This window comes from Puntigrus tetrazona, chromosome 2 (genome assembly GCF_018831695.1).
Source record: "Puntigrus tetrazona isolate hp1 chromosome 2, ASM1883169v1, whole genome shotgun sequence".
Classification (NCBI taxonomy): domain Eukaryota; kingdom Metazoa; phylum Chordata; class Actinopteri; order Cypriniformes; family Cyprinidae; genus Puntigrus; species Puntigrus tetrazona.
The window spans coordinates 17584855-17600823 of NC_056700.1; the positions used below are offsets into that span (position 1 = coordinate 17584855).

The 15969-nt window shown below is 35.8% G+C and overlaps 1 pseudogene; it reads left to right on the top strand.

Moving 5' to 3' along the window:
- The window catches only part of LOC122327242, a 39768-nt pseudogene that overhangs the window by 15085 nt on the left and 8714 nt on the right, over positions 1-15969 (top strand).

Sequence of the window (15969 nt, forward strand, 5' to 3'; positions counted from 1 at the left end):
GCCACGGAGACTGGATTACAGGATAATGCCTGGACATCATCTGCTGTGGTGAGAAAGTCATTTACAAAGTGCTGTTTTTATTTTATCATTTTATTAACTGCTGATTCTGACTGCAACTGAATACAAAACTTCTCTCACACCTCAGCTCAGCTGCTCCAGTGACTGTAAGATGCGGATGTGGGATATCCAGACAGGACGTTTGCTGAGAGAGATCCTCTCTAGTTCATCTCTGAGCACATTGTGCTGTTGGGTAAGACAGCGGTGCCATATTGAAAAGACAAACAGAAGTGTAAGCTGTTAATATTTACGTAGTTTTAATGTCTTCAGGAGGAGTATGTAATGTCAGGCTCTACAGATGGACTGCTGATGGTTTGGAAGTGGGAATCAGGGGTAGAAATCACCAGGATCCAGGCCCACAAGTCACGTCTCCATCACTGCACTGTTGTCTCTCAGCCAGGTGCACTGACTAATACACACAATGGATAAATATGGATATGTAGCTTCCTCATATAGAAAAAAAATCATAGCAAAATAATTTTTTGCACACAGATCTGGAAAAAGAATTTAAAACCGGAAGACTTACTGGTAGCTTCAGCATCAGAAGATGGCACTGTTAAACTCTGGCATCCACTGCAGGTAACAGCTTTTTCATTAATAATTCATTTATTTACATAACAAGGTAATAGCAAACCTGATGTTTTTAAATAATTTCCAGAGATTAATTCTATATAAGTATAATATATCGATATCATACAGGTCATCAGTTGATGTTAAATTTAAGTGTTTTATTGTTATTTATAAGAGAAAGCAAAGAATTTTAGTGCTGTGTAAATTTTTGCCCAATACCAAATGTTTTCTTATTGACATCAAATGATAATAATTTTCATCTTATCTACATCATCCAGAATTTGAATACCAGTGTATTTCTAATATATTGTAAACAATTGTTTTCACAGGTACAACATCCACAGTACTCTGTACGGTCACAGTGCAGAAATCCAGTCTTTAGTTTGTAAGAGGATGGACCACCAGAGTTCTCACTGTCTCAGTGGATCGTTCCCTCAGGTCCTGGAGCATCGTCACAGCAATGGGTACAGCAAATGGTCAAAAATCATCATCTAAAATCATACAAAATTCACTTAAACAGTTTTTTTTTCCTGTAAAAAGTAATGCATCCAAATGTAGCATTTGATTAGTATTAATAACTTGCCTTTTTGTATACATTAATCTACAGAAAGCCCTCGCTGTCAGAAGGGCAGTGTCAGAGCTCTGTGTTTCTTGGGTACTGATGATCTCATGGTGTGTGGTTATGACACAGGCAGATTAGAGATATGGCTTCAGAATTCAATGGTTTACTGGAAGAAGGTAATCAAGAACTATAATTATTACTTGTTAATACAAATACAAAGTCTTTCATCTGGAAATGTCAGAGTGTAGAGCTCTGTGTGTGTTGTTTGAAGGTCAGTGATGGGAGCTTATGTGCGGTCACTGAGATGCCTGACGACTTCGAGCTGGCGGTGAGTTGCAGCGACTGCTCTGTATGTGTCTGGAAACTGGGCGGGACTCAAGAAGTGCATTGTAGGGGTATTTTGAACTCTTTTAACTTCAGTACTTTCATTCTGCAAACATGGGCAAAAAATTGTGCCCTTTTAAATCAATAATATGTATATATGTGATGTGCATGTATGTGTGCGTGTATGACTGTCCTTGAAAGTGCATTTCTTTTAAGAAGTGTAATTACAAGCATAATAATTTCATAAAATATTTATTGTTATTTCTGGATTGGATCACTTCAGGATTAGCTTAAAAGTATCACTTATTGATATTATTAAATATACATTTTATAATTTAAAATGATATATTTTTTATTCATTGTTTTTTTACATTTAAACAAATATTACAGATTTTTAATATCTGGTAATAATCAGTTATTGTTTTCATTTTGTTCAAGGCTCGATAAGGTGTCTTCATACAAAGTGGAGTCTCCTGTGAGTTTTTGTTCTACTGTGGCATGCTGTTTGGAGTATGTATGGATGGAAAAATCATTGATGTGGTCTCTACTGAAGATGAGATCAAAGATGTTTATTGGTAAAAAAAAAAAAAAAAATATATATATATATATATATATATATATATATATATATATATATATATATATGTATATATATGTATATATATATATATATATATATATATATATATATATATATATATATATATATATATATATATAAAAGCTGTCCTGTACTCCTCTGTTAAGTTTTTCATGCAAGATGACAAGTGCATAGTGAATAATGACATTCCTTTACTGGGCAATTAAAAGTAAATGTGCAGTATGTTTGTTTCATTGTAGCTGGGCAAACAGTGTACGTCCTCTCGGTGTGATGGCGAATGATAGAAAGAGTTTTGGCTGTTGGGTCAGAAACAGGGCGCTCTGTACATTGGTCTCATTGTAAGTTCATCTGTCATTATCGTTTGATATTGACATTGACAGTGAAAACTCTTATAATAACCTTAAATTATGTTTTTAGTTGTCTGTGAATCCGAGTGGGTTTGACATAACCTTTTGTGAAGATGCAGTGGGCCAGAGGCCAGATTACTTGGAGGAAGATGAGGAAACGGAGGAGCGCGGAAGCAGCAGGAGGAAGAAGAGGAGAAGGAGAAGAAACAGCAGCAGGAGGAAGAAAACCAGAAGCTAAGTGAGGAGGAACAGCAGCAGGAGGAGGAGCAACAGCAGGAGGGGAGGAGGAGGAGCAACAGCTGGAGGAGGAGGAGGAGGAGCAACAGCAGAAGCTGAGGCGAGGAACAGCGGAGGGAGAGGCAAATTACAATCCAGAGGGCATCCCGGATCAGCTCCTGGATCACAGCTGCAGCAGTGGAGAATGGTACACCTGTTTTATTGTACTGAATTAAAGAATTGATTTGTTAGGATGTTTTAAAAAAAACAATGTGCTCTATTAAGAGCACTTTAATCTCAAAATAAAAAACATATAGTCATAATACAGTTGTACACAGGCACATATTTGCTGAATGAAATCCAATACTTATTTCTTACTAATTCTGAAATGATTCCAAAAATAGTGCCTGTTTTGCTCTAACATGTTACTTTTTTTCAAAAGTATGTGCATTTTGTGGCATTTTAGATTCTGACTACCATCACCAGTAAAACTGCCACACATACATTATGTCTATCTTCCTCTGATTCTGAGCCAGGTTACCATTGTTGGTTTCATTAAAGCTGTTTTACATGCAATGTTTTATACCTAATCCCGATTTGGTTGGAATTATGACCAGTGAGCAGACATCAGACCCAGATGTTCTTTTCCTGCATCTCTTGGTGTTTTACAACATACAAAAGCAACAAAAATGCAGATTTGGTTTGGGAAAAAACCCCAAAAATGTATAAAAACATTTTCAGATTTTAAATTAACTGACACATTTAAATACTACTTTTTGTCGTTTTTTTGTTTGTTGTTTGTTTGTGTTTTTTTTTTTGTAATTTTACATGTATTAAAACTGACACATATGTTATTTGAATAAACCTTAATTTTTTCATTGTTATTTTGTGAAAAACTATATGATGGAAAGTTTTTGAAGGTTTTTTCTCTCAAATGAGGTAATATTTGTTGATTTCTTTCATGATACAGTGGTGTTTAATGCATAATAAAAACTCTATATTCCATGAAAAGAAAATGTAAAAAAAAAAAAATATATATATATATATATATATATATATATATATATATATATATATATATATATATATAACAATGACCTATAAACCTCTAGTGATCATGTGAACTACTTATTACTTGTTTTAAGACATGTTGTTGTTTCTGCAGATTTTTTTTTTTTTTTGTGTGTGGCGATTGTAAAGGGAACATGTGGTTTAATCAGCCTCCTAACCTGTCCACCTGGACTCCAGAGAAGACCGGCAAGTATCTTCATATTCTCTCATAGATATGATCATATGTCCAATCACGTGTTTCTGATTGTTTGTGTGACTGGTCTGTAGGTGGCCACAGACAAAGTGAGTGTTCTAACTGACTTACAGAGAGCCTCATCATCTCAGCATCCATGACAGAAACGGTCAAACTGTAGGACAGACAAACTAAGAAACAGGTATTTTAACTCTTGCTTTTATGTGTGTGTGTGTACCAGTGTTTATTTCGTCTGCTTTCTGTTGTTTGCTCATTTTCTGTATTTCACAGGTGGGCATGTTTTGTTTGTGGAGGCCTGTCAAGGTTCTGGAGGTGAACCCACATTGACCGAAGGAATTTGTTTGTGCTGATACACAGGGTCAGCTGTACTTCCTGTCATGGAAAGGTTGATTTACTAAATATCAGTCAAAGGAAAATGTCACATGTATATCATTATTCATACATTTGTCATCTTTTTGTTCCATTAGCTGTAATTTTGCACATTCTATTTTATTTTACATGCATGAAGCATTTTGCACTAGTGACACCATTGTTTTAAACTAAGCCTTATGATGAATATTTGTGTTGATTTTATTAAATTAAATTTACAGCCACTTGATTATATTCCCAGTTACATTATATAATTATTTGGAAGAATTGTACATTCTTGTTTAAAAAGTTTTCTGGCTGAATAAAAGGTCTGCAGGATCACAGGGGGAAAAGCAGATGTCCCCACTGAATGATAGTGTTTCAATTGTCCAAAATCCATTTCCCAAATAGAGATTTACAACACACAAAAATGTAATATATATATATATATATATATATATATTATTATATATATATATATATATATATATATATATAAAATTATTTTATTATTATTATTTCATTATTATTAGTTAATGGCTCCATATTAATGATTTATCATTTTGGACTAATATGGGCCAATTTCGTTATAGTCATTAGTGTGAGGTAACAGTAATAACAGTAAATGTAAAAACTGCTCCAAACTTCTTGAATTGTATATTTTTTTCTTTGCCAGAATGATCTGGAAGATGACATGGAGCCAAATTTGTTGGAAATGATAGTAGTTAGTAGTTAGAAAGTAGGTTTTCAAATATTATAACCAAAATTACTGACAGAAAGATCAGTCAGCCATATGGTATAATTAGTACTAGTGTTCTGGCATGATCCAAGGAATCTATTAGATGACAAGGTGAAAAATATGGAAATTTTCGAGCAATGCGCGTATATTCGGTTCATTATGGTGACGAGCATTCTAAACCTCACAGGTTTTAGACTACTTACAAAGCGTGGAGGTGAATTGTTTCGGGTTTTTTATTCACACCGAATGGATGGAATCCGTATCACTTAACGTTAATAATCAAAAAAATGGTGCATGGGTTTATTAACAGTGTTGTTTTGGCAGGGTTAATAAGTACTGCAGTATCAGACTGTCTACAAGCTTGTGATTGTGTTTGTGCACCTTATGAGACCATAAAAAGTAATTATGGGTTATCAGCAAATTAGAGACTTTGTCCTACAGGGTCACTAGGTGTGGCCTATTTAAAATGGCTGCAAAGTGAACTTACGGCGCTTTCAAAACGTATAGCGATTCCAAACCGAAGGGAGCAAAGTAGTCAAGAACGGATGTAGATGTATGAAGTCTCAGTAAGGCGTAAGGCGACGAAGAAGCTTGATTTAACAAAACGCGGTGGACAGGAGTGGAGGCAGCTTTGATTTTCCACAATTGTCTGCGCTTGTTGCTTCATGATGTACTTAATAACGCCAGTGATTCTGAGGTACTGTACTGTATTGTCACTGGGGCTTTAAATCTGACATAAAATCTGACAGGAATTGCAGATTCAGTTGGAAACAATATTTCCTGCTTCTGCCCATCATCATCATCATCATCTCCACGCATGCACATGCTTCAGATATTTTGTTTTTCTGACGTTGTTAGTTAAAAATAGCAGGGCGAATTAAAAAGAGGCAAATGATCTAAAAACCATAAATAATTTTATTAAGTAGATGGCCATACAGAATTAGCTTAACATAAGATAATACCGAAACATAAACTTATTAGGAGCTTGTATGTTCTTGTTATAAAAAGAGTCCTTCTTAAAATGTTACTTGTGGATATAGTAGGCCCAGCATTTTATCTTCAAAATATATGCACACATTGTTTTATTAAAATTATGATCATGTCATTGCAGTTCGAGTTTATTAATATTTTGAAAGAAAAGTTGTGGTACATTTTTGTACCACAACTTCAAAATCAAAATCAGTTTGGTGTTTACTTTAGCATTTGCAATGGCCTATGGAGAGAAAACAGTTTCTTGGTCTTTCTTCAGAAAAGCAGGCAGTTGGTTTCTGGGTTACCTTCAGGACTGACCTTGAAGGTGAACACAGATGGCACACTAGCCACAAAACTATAGCAGTTCAAGGGCTGGAAAATCACTTCTGTCTCAAGCTCCTCAGTGTTGTCCCAGCATCAGCACACATCTCCATCCTGGGCCAAACAGACCTCCATCTCCTCACAATGTCCAGCGCTCCAGCCAACCAGCCTGTCTCTTCCACCATGACCACCTCCTCTCTTCTGTCATCCAATGAAGAGCTCACTATCCTCATCCTCCTCGCTGAGCACCAAGCATACCCTCCTGGCTGAAGCCCCACTACATCCTCCAGTCCCATCTCTAACCTCCTCCTATTCCCATAATCCTTTACTCTTACTCCAAAATGTCATCTATGTCGCTTGAACTCAATTCAGTGCCTTATCAGTCACCTTCAAATGAAAAGAGAAGCTTTCAGCATATTCTTTCTACTCTTTGAAGGGCTGCTAGAGCAGTATCTAGCTTATGAGCCTAGACAGGTATAGAATGATTTCCTATATTGCTTTGTAAACTGTGTATGTGAATTCAATGTAGAGCCTTGCATTCTTTTACTCATTTACTCAACATTTATATTTATTAATTAAAACAATACAATAATTGCCGAAATTTGATTCAAGCACTAAACGAGGATCTATTTTATGGATGGTTCAGATTTGAGGTCATAATCTGTTTAAACACTTTCAACCAAATTTATTCCAGGCTTCACGAAAACACATTATCATTAAGTCAGCATAATATAGCGATTAATTTTTGCAATGAACATGCAAATATCTTCCTAATTTTCTTGTGGAAATGTGTATGGTTAATTATGACGATCACATCTTAACAGGATGCACATATAAAAGCACTGGAGGAGGATGACCAGATGCCTGTTGAATATGGATTTAGATGGAGAGGGGGAGCAGACTGGTGCTCCTCTTGAAGAGTTTAAAGCTGAAGCAAGCTTTGAGGATGAGCTGCCTTGTGGAATTGAGGGAGAGGAAGGTGAGTAATGAACACAGTTTAGGAGTTTGTGTGATCCTAAGTGAATAGTTAATAATGTGTCACATACTTATAAAACTAAAAATAAATATGTATTTTTTGTGAATATATTTAGACACTCAGCACACATGAGCATGTTACATTTGTTTCTAAAAAGAAAATATGCTCTGTATAATGTTGTAGCTCATTCTGATAGCCTGGGTTGTCTGGAAGACTTTACCTAAGACTCTACCTTTGTTAGCTCCATAGCTTAAGACTCCAAGGTTTCTTCTGCTTAATTAAAGAGTTCCTTTTCTTTGACTGAGAGACGTCTCTGCATTTATTTGCTCAAACATACAGTAAAAATAATAATATTGTAAATTCTAATTTGTATTTAAAATTAATTATAATTTTAGATAATCTTATTTTAATTTTTATTTGGAAAACAATTATTTCTGTAATGGATATACTGATTTTCTGGCAACTAAACTCCAGACTTTGAATAATGTTTATATTATTTTACTCAGATAATAGATAGATAGATGAATTTGATTGTGTTTAATTAGATTTTTTTTATATATTGCACAACATTACAAATTACTATTGCAGTTAATATGTCAGCTTACTGAACAATTTACACATACTATGTGATGCAGTTCTGCATGTTATTATACAGTTGAGAACCAGAATTGTACTGCGTGCTGATAAAACCTCATAGCTTTGAATGATATATGTAATTTTAAATACCTTACACCAGATAGATGAATGCTGATTGCAAAATGTGAAACTAAATGTGACAGTTTGTTTGTTTGACCTTAGAACAACCTGCTGAATATGGTGTGTTGCCCAGTCAAAAAACTGGTACCTGGTCAGGAGGACTGGGATAAGAAGAGAAGTGTGGTCACCACACATGTTCTGGCCACAGAGACTACCACAGAAGACCCTGGAGTTTCTCCTAAAGGTTGTTTTTGACTCTGTGAGTGTGGGGGCTTATGTTGCTGGAGTGTTACATATAGTTTTGTGTATTTGTATTGGTTTTAGGTTAAGTGTATACTAGGCAGGAACTAAACATTCGTATCACACAGCCAACTTCCTGCTGGCACTGGCGCCCATCTGCCTGGTTCCTCCTAAGCCGCATTTGAGAAGGCATTTTGTGTTGCTGTACAACCAAGTATCTGATTGGCTGAGTGTATGAATCTATAGCACGTGTGGAGTTTTAATATTTGTTTTAATATATGTTAATGTTTAAGAAATTATCACCATATTTGTACTACACTGTATTCATATGTTGAATGGCAGTTTTATCATGGTAGTTTAAAATAAGGATTTTGTTTTGCGCCTACTCTATTCTTTTTTTTTAGTTTTTCATGCCTTTTAAATGTTTTTTGTGCAGTGTTTCAGTAAATCTACCTTCCTGCCTGAAAAAGCTCTGTCAGATAAATTTAAGTGTCTACTGAATATCAGCCAAGAAATATAATACACGAAGCACTCGCTGCAAATACAACAAGAAACAAAAAGAAAGGAGAGGTAAGATGTCAAAAATAAAAAATGATGTATATTATTATAGACCAAACATACACAGTAAGTTTCCACAAATATGACATCACAAATTCCTTCTTTGAAAAATATTTACTTTTTTTTCAATATAATACTTTTAAATTCTTTAATTTCTGTTTATTTCAGTATTAAAGATATTCAAGACAATTTGAACCTCATTTTATAAGGCATATCCTACTTCAAGCATACAATGAATAATTTCTTTTCGGATTTCTTTCATTTTAGGAAGAAATATCCTACAAAATAAAATACTTAGTAGAAAATTATAGTTCTAGTAGAAATTTATAGTAGAAAAGTTTTAAATTATGTCTTACTGACTTTGATTCTGCAAAGTCTGCTGTGTTTTTGTCATCAGATCTGAGGGCATTTGTGTAAATAAGGGCACATTACCCAGTACTAATATATCATTGTATTCCAATTCAAAACAGAACTGATTTTTAAAATGATAGTTTTTAAGTCTAAATGTAAGTTATTGTCTGCTTTGTTATCTGTTTACAATCCTCAAAGGTTCCTAGGTCATCCAACCAGAAACTATGGATGTTCCTTGTGAATAAATTAAAATTGAGAGTACATTTAGCTTTTGGTTGTTTTTTCTCTGGCTTTAAGTAGTAACTGTGCTGTGTCTGGTCTTTTCTGTGCTGTATGATGTTGATGATATTGGATTTATTGTACAGCTCTTGGTCAACTATCATGGTTTTTAGTGGTGCTATGAATGTGTTGTTGAGGTTTTTTGTTTTTTTACCCTCTCTTCAGAAAATCTCTACAAATGGAAAAGGGGGCGTGATCTAGCCAGAGTTCGCGAATCCATTCTCAAAAATATGTGAGCTGTTGTGTTTAATTCCTCTATTTTATGATATTGCATACTTATTGCACATTGTGTCACTACTGAACATCTTGTGATGCAGTTGGAGAACCAGAACGCACTACATATACACAAAACAGAGTGAATTCAATATCAAGAAAATGATAAAGCTCCTTCACATCAAAGAAACCTGCAGAATATGTTATGGCCATTCTGGGAAAGTAGCTAGTCCTGCAAGTCTTTTTTAGCAAAAATGTTTTATATTAACTATATTTCTCAGTCCAGTTGATTGTCTGTCTGTGCATGCAGATACCCGAAAGGATCTGAAGGCCTCTCTCGTGAGCAGTCTTAGTGGGGTTTGGGAGAGAGAGAGAGCTGAAAGCCAATGAAACTTAAGCAGCCTGGACACATGGGAATGCAAACTGGAGTCAGGAGGGAATAAAGTCAGCACCTGGGAGAAACTTCCATCGTGGTGTGGAAGATGACATGCACTGGTCCATAACTGGATTATAGATTGATTATTTTACTCCAGACATAAGTGTATGGTGTGCTTTTTGTAATTGCAGATGGAAAATCTTCTCCTTTATGACAATGCTGAGGAACCTGAGGAATATGATCTCTGTAAGTACTAAAGTGAGAAACATCATACTAAGATCCTCAACACTGACCTCCAAAGTGAGCACCTCTTAATCTAGTCTTTTGAACACTGAAAGGTATATACATGATGAAAAGCCATTTACAGGTTTAGTGTTTCTTCCACAGAATGTTGTAATCCAGAGCAGACAGTTTCTTTCTGTTTCTTTCTGCATATAAATAATTCTCTTGGAGCTTCATAAATTTGTAAGTTTATGTATGAAGGATACCTGGATCAATATGTTTATCAACCAGTCAGGATTTTTGGTTAGGGATTTCAAGTCTCTAATCTATAAACTTTGATATTAGAGGTTGGTAAATGCTATTTGTTGGTTATGAAAACGAGCAAACATTTATCCATAATCCTGCCCTGTTTGGCAAATCTATATCAGCAGGTCAGCTATATGAGATGAAGAGTAAAATATGCCCCACTGCTATGGATCAGTAATTTATTTGATAAGAAATAATGGGTTTTTCAGCAGAATTTACATTGACCAGAAGTGACAGGCAGCATATTATGTTAAACAGGTTTCTGTTTCAAATCGTGGGTTCGGCAGATGTGCCCTTGAGGATGTCTGACTGACCTGTTCTTTTCAGCTGGTGGACTCAGAGTCATGTGCCAAGCTCCAGAGAGATCTTGCACAGAGTTCTAAAAAAATTGCCAAGAGCAAAAGATTTCACAATACAAATGGGAAACACGCAAGAGACTTGAGGACATAAATGAGCGCTCCTTTGTCACCGCCTATTCAGTATCAAACGCAATCTCCCAAAAAGTGGTTTGTGTTAAGTTGATTTAGTATAATATTAAAGGAAACATTTTAAAATATAAATATATTAAATGTTTAGTTTATTTTACATATATATTATATATTTTAGTCAGAAGATGCACATCAGGAGCTTCTGAATAAGTAATTGTGCTTTGGAAAAGCTGTGCAGATGTCCTGCAGCACAACATCCCGCTCTCTCCCAGGACGACTTGTGATGTGTATAATGCTGACATTTCAGAGAAATGGAAGGAGGGGTGCTGATGGTGTCTGCTTGCCCCCTGAAAGCACCGGGTTACATCGATGAGAATAAACTCTCTGCATCGGCCAGTTAACAGAATCTACTGTTTAATTTATCAGCACAGTACAAAGGTAATTTTATATATATAGACTGTAAATTTTCGTCTTACATTTTTGTGTAGAAATTAGGTTTCAGTATAAATGAAATCATTGTAACCAGGCGTTCTGCAGGTACAAGAAGGCAATGCTTATGTGCATGATGATTAACTACTGGTAGCAGATTCCCGGAATAGCGTTGTTCAGCCACAAAGGCCTCTCCAGGCAATCAAGTTAGTCTGATGCTTTTTGATAATGAGACATGCAAATGAAACAACTGAATGGGTACTTTTATTGTGAATATACTTCACAAGCAGTAGTTAAATCTTAAAAATGAAAATTCTGTCATCATTTATCACCTCGAGTTCTGGGCTTATTTGAAGAAAGTTTGTAACTCCACTGCTCTGGGTCCCATTGATTTAACATGGAACTTTTTTACTACTACAAAAGACTACGGTTACTCCAAAACATCTTCCTGGTTAAGCAAACTTTATGCAAAAATATTTTCCTTTGTGTTCAAATAAAACAAATACACTTATACAGATTAGTAAATGCTTGACAGAATCTTCATTTTGAGTGAATCTAATAGCCCCTTTTCTCCATTTTTTTTCTCTGTGTATTGAAATATATATACATTAAAAATAAAACACTTAAAAATTAAACAATAATTAAATGTATAACAAAGCACTATGAAGTAAAATCAGTGTCAACAAGTTGGGCATCTTTTGTGTGTTTTTTCTCTCGTCACTCTTTCAGGATTTGAATGATCACGATATACAATCTGGAATGCATATCCTTTCAGCATTCTTTGCTAAGCAAAGTGAAGAGAAGCAAAGGTTTGTAATTATGGTTATTTCAGAAGGCATTAAAATATTTGTATATAATATGTCTGTTAAATATCTCTCTCACAGCTTGATCGTGACAGTTGTGTTTGAAAATTACACTGGATAGAGATTTAATGGCAGTCGTATTAATAACCACCATAGATCAACCGTGATGTTGTTGTGATACGTGTGCTGCTCAGAAAATGTATGTATTGTGAAACTTGTTCCCATCTCAATTCCCAAAACTGGAAATATTATTATATCTTTCATTAAAAATGTTCACCGCTTAAAGCAGAAATATCACAAAGTTGCAGAAGTTTTACAAATCTTGTGTTATTTGTTTTGAACAGGTCCCTGGTTTGTTTCTGAAATACAAACTGAGCTCCAACATTATAGAGCTTCTTTGGGGGTTTAGGAGCAGATCTGAAGTAAGATTCAGCTGATTCTCATACACAATGAGAGCTGGGGTGTAGGATCTACTAGTATTTACCTTTAAAAAGCTTGTAATGTTTTGAAATAGCTTATCACACAAAATAAAGTTGATGTTATTGAATGTATTTTAAAATGTAACTTTTTGTGAATAAGAGTGCTAGTTTTAGCATCTGCATGGATTCTTCTGCCAGAAATGTCAGCACATGCTAACTTGGTGCTCAAGAAAATTATTTAGAATTATTAATGCTGCAAATAGTGCTACAAATATTTTGTGGAAACTGTATAAATGTTTTTAAAGATTTTTTCAATAGAAAGTTTCAAGAATGGCATTTAGTATAAAATAGATATGTTTGGTAAAAACAATAAATGTATTTTATTTACTACTTTACTTGTGAATCTATTCAGTGGCTGAGTTTCAGATGTTCACACAGAGCTGTTCTATGGTCGTAGGTTTGTCTCAGAGAGAGGCTCTCGAGGATGCTGCAGCATGTGGGAGCACATGGACAGGCCCATAACATCCCGCCACCACAGGGTCAAAAACTGAACCCTGAGAGAACCGCCAAAGTCCTCTCTACCCCAGCAACACCAAAGTTTAGGTTTAACTATTAAAAAACGGTTACAGTAAAAATGTCAGTCACTTATGTTGGGTGACTGTGGTCCAGCATATATTCCAGTTAAAAACCACAGACAGGAAGGTTAATAACCATCTCTTTTCTCCTTTTCATAGATGGAAAGGTGCAGTGTTCATCTCTCTTCTTACGTTCAGAGACATGCACGCAGAGAGGATGTTCTATGCTGAAGGGTGTTTCCTGAGCTCAGGAGACGAAACATTCCTCACCACCTCTACCTGCAGGAAGTGGAGCTGCGCTAGCGTCACAGAGGAGGAGTCTAACTGGTGCTGTGGAGTTCTGTCTGTCAGAGGTCTGTCGAGCCAGCTGCTGCTCGGGATTCTGGGAGAGAGATACGGCTTGTGTCGCCCGCCTCCCCTAACTGGAGCTTCCTCAGTACAGCTGGGTACCATGTCTATTTGTCTGATAGGATGCTTTTTTGTAGCGTGATACAGGTGATTAATGTTTTATTTTAATGTGCTTAATGTTAACTAGACTTAATGTTGACTAGAAGGTTGTGTTAAATTATAGAGGCAAATTTAAACGCTACAGAAATTTGAGGATATGAAATTACTATTATTATTTGTAAGTATTTAAAGATTAAAAGTAAAGATATTTAACACTTGCCACAACACAGATTTTTGAGGGGAAGCACAAAAAAAAAAAAATTTAATTTTATAAAAGGTGCCTAATAAGAAGTGTTTCGCTCTTCTGCCAGCTGAACTCAACCTGATGGGCTGTCCATCACTGAAATGGAGATTCGACAGTTTCCAAGCTCCAGGTCCAGACTCTGCCCAGCCGCATGTTCTTCTTACTTGTAGTCACCTCGCTTTCACCAGGTATACATTTATTTATTAGTTTATCTGTCAGATTGAATCTATTTGCAGTTGACTGACGACAGCCTCACGAATTAAATAATGGAAAATATCAACTGCAGTAAATACAGTACAGTACAGCATCACATGACCCATTTTAATGTGTTTGTATGTTTAGTCTGGTGCCAGTGGCATGGAGGACAGACTTTGTGGGAACCAAAAGAAGCTGAAGCTAAAATGAACAGCTTAAAAACATGGATCCAGAACAATAACACTTCAAAGTGACAGAAAAGTGAGTTTAGTTCTTTTGTTTTGTCAGCACAGTGAGTGTTCCTGTTTTTACGCTTGCAACTGCTTCATATTCTCCTAGTTATCCCTGTGAATGGGTGGGGGTGGTGGATGGAAAGCCCTATCTGAAAGATCTGGAGAAATTCAGGAGGGCAGTGCTGGAGGATATCTGGGGAAACCATACAGCAGCTCTTTGTGGAGGTCAGACTATGTTCAAAACATAAAAAGCAGTTTTGCTTTTAGTTTTTGTTTGTTTGTGGTTTTATGAGGCCACTCAGTCACTGTTTGAAACATCAGTTAAAAGATAATAATTTAAACAATGAGGAAGGATGATGTGGATATATAGTCTGTCAGTATCTGAGATATCTGACAGACGGGTCCTGCATTTCCTTTTTGTGTAATTGGTATATCATACAGAGGGCATAATCCAAAAGTTATGATCAAATTTCATTGACAAAAGCTTTTTATTTTTTGTTTTAAATTAGTTTCTACAGACATCTTGATATATGAACCCCTTTTACACCCACTCTTAACATTTCTTAATTACTTAGTAGAGTTTCATCCTATCCATAACTTATTTTCTTTTGTTTTGTAGGAGACAGATGAAGATGTGGATTTAGAGATTAAGGAGCAGGAAGTACATCAGGATGCCCAACAGCAGCAGTTTTCACGGTGGCAGGGCAAAACTTATTTCTTTGGCTACAGAAAAGTTCAGGAATGTCAGCAAAAGGAGGAATTTGATGGTTGAGGGAAATCCTGGAGAGGGAAAGACTGTGTTCATGGTAACTGTACATTTTATAAATAACGTTGTTTTTGGTATGAATCTTTCTGGAACCAAGATCTTAATCTAAATATCTCTGTGTCATCTATTTTTATTAAGGCTGCCCTGGCCCAGGCACTCAAATCCTCTGTCAAAAACAGAAAAGCCCCTCTGTGTGATGTCATATCCTACTTACAGATGCTAGCCAGTCAGCTTGCAGTGTTGAGCAGCTTCTTCGCTGTCTTGTTCAGTGGATGAGGAAAAGAAAGAAGATGTGGGATTCCCTCTCCAAACACATCTTTACAAGTAATGAAGGATCTGATGTAAAATGCATAATTTCATTAAAAGTCATTTTATAATTACTGTCTTATTGTACTACAGAGACTTGTTGTCTGACTTCCACTTGAACTTGAATGACCGGAACAAAGAGCCACTAGCATTGCTTATTGATGGGCGGACCGTGATTCATGACAGTAGAGGTCAAAGGGTGTCAGAATGGATCCTTACAGCACATTCCTAAAGTAAGAGAGAGGAACATGCACGCATGAAAACACACACTTTACTGTAAATAAGTGAAGTTACAAATGAATAAACTTTCTCATCAATCTGTCACTGTCCTCTCAGGGTGTCTGTTTGGTCCTGAGTGTTACTTCAGAATCATCCCTACAAAACACTGTTAGCACAAGAAAAGGTACCGTGTCATTTCCCTGGGGCAGCTATCTTCACCTGACAAGAAGGAGATTGTCCAGAAGCAGCTTGTTGAGTTTGGAAAGAAACTGAGTTTATTCTGCTTTTCAAGGCAACCAGGTGAACCTGATTATTTGCTGTTTGAGTAATTTAACGAAGAAATAAATTTTTGGCACATCTAGTACAA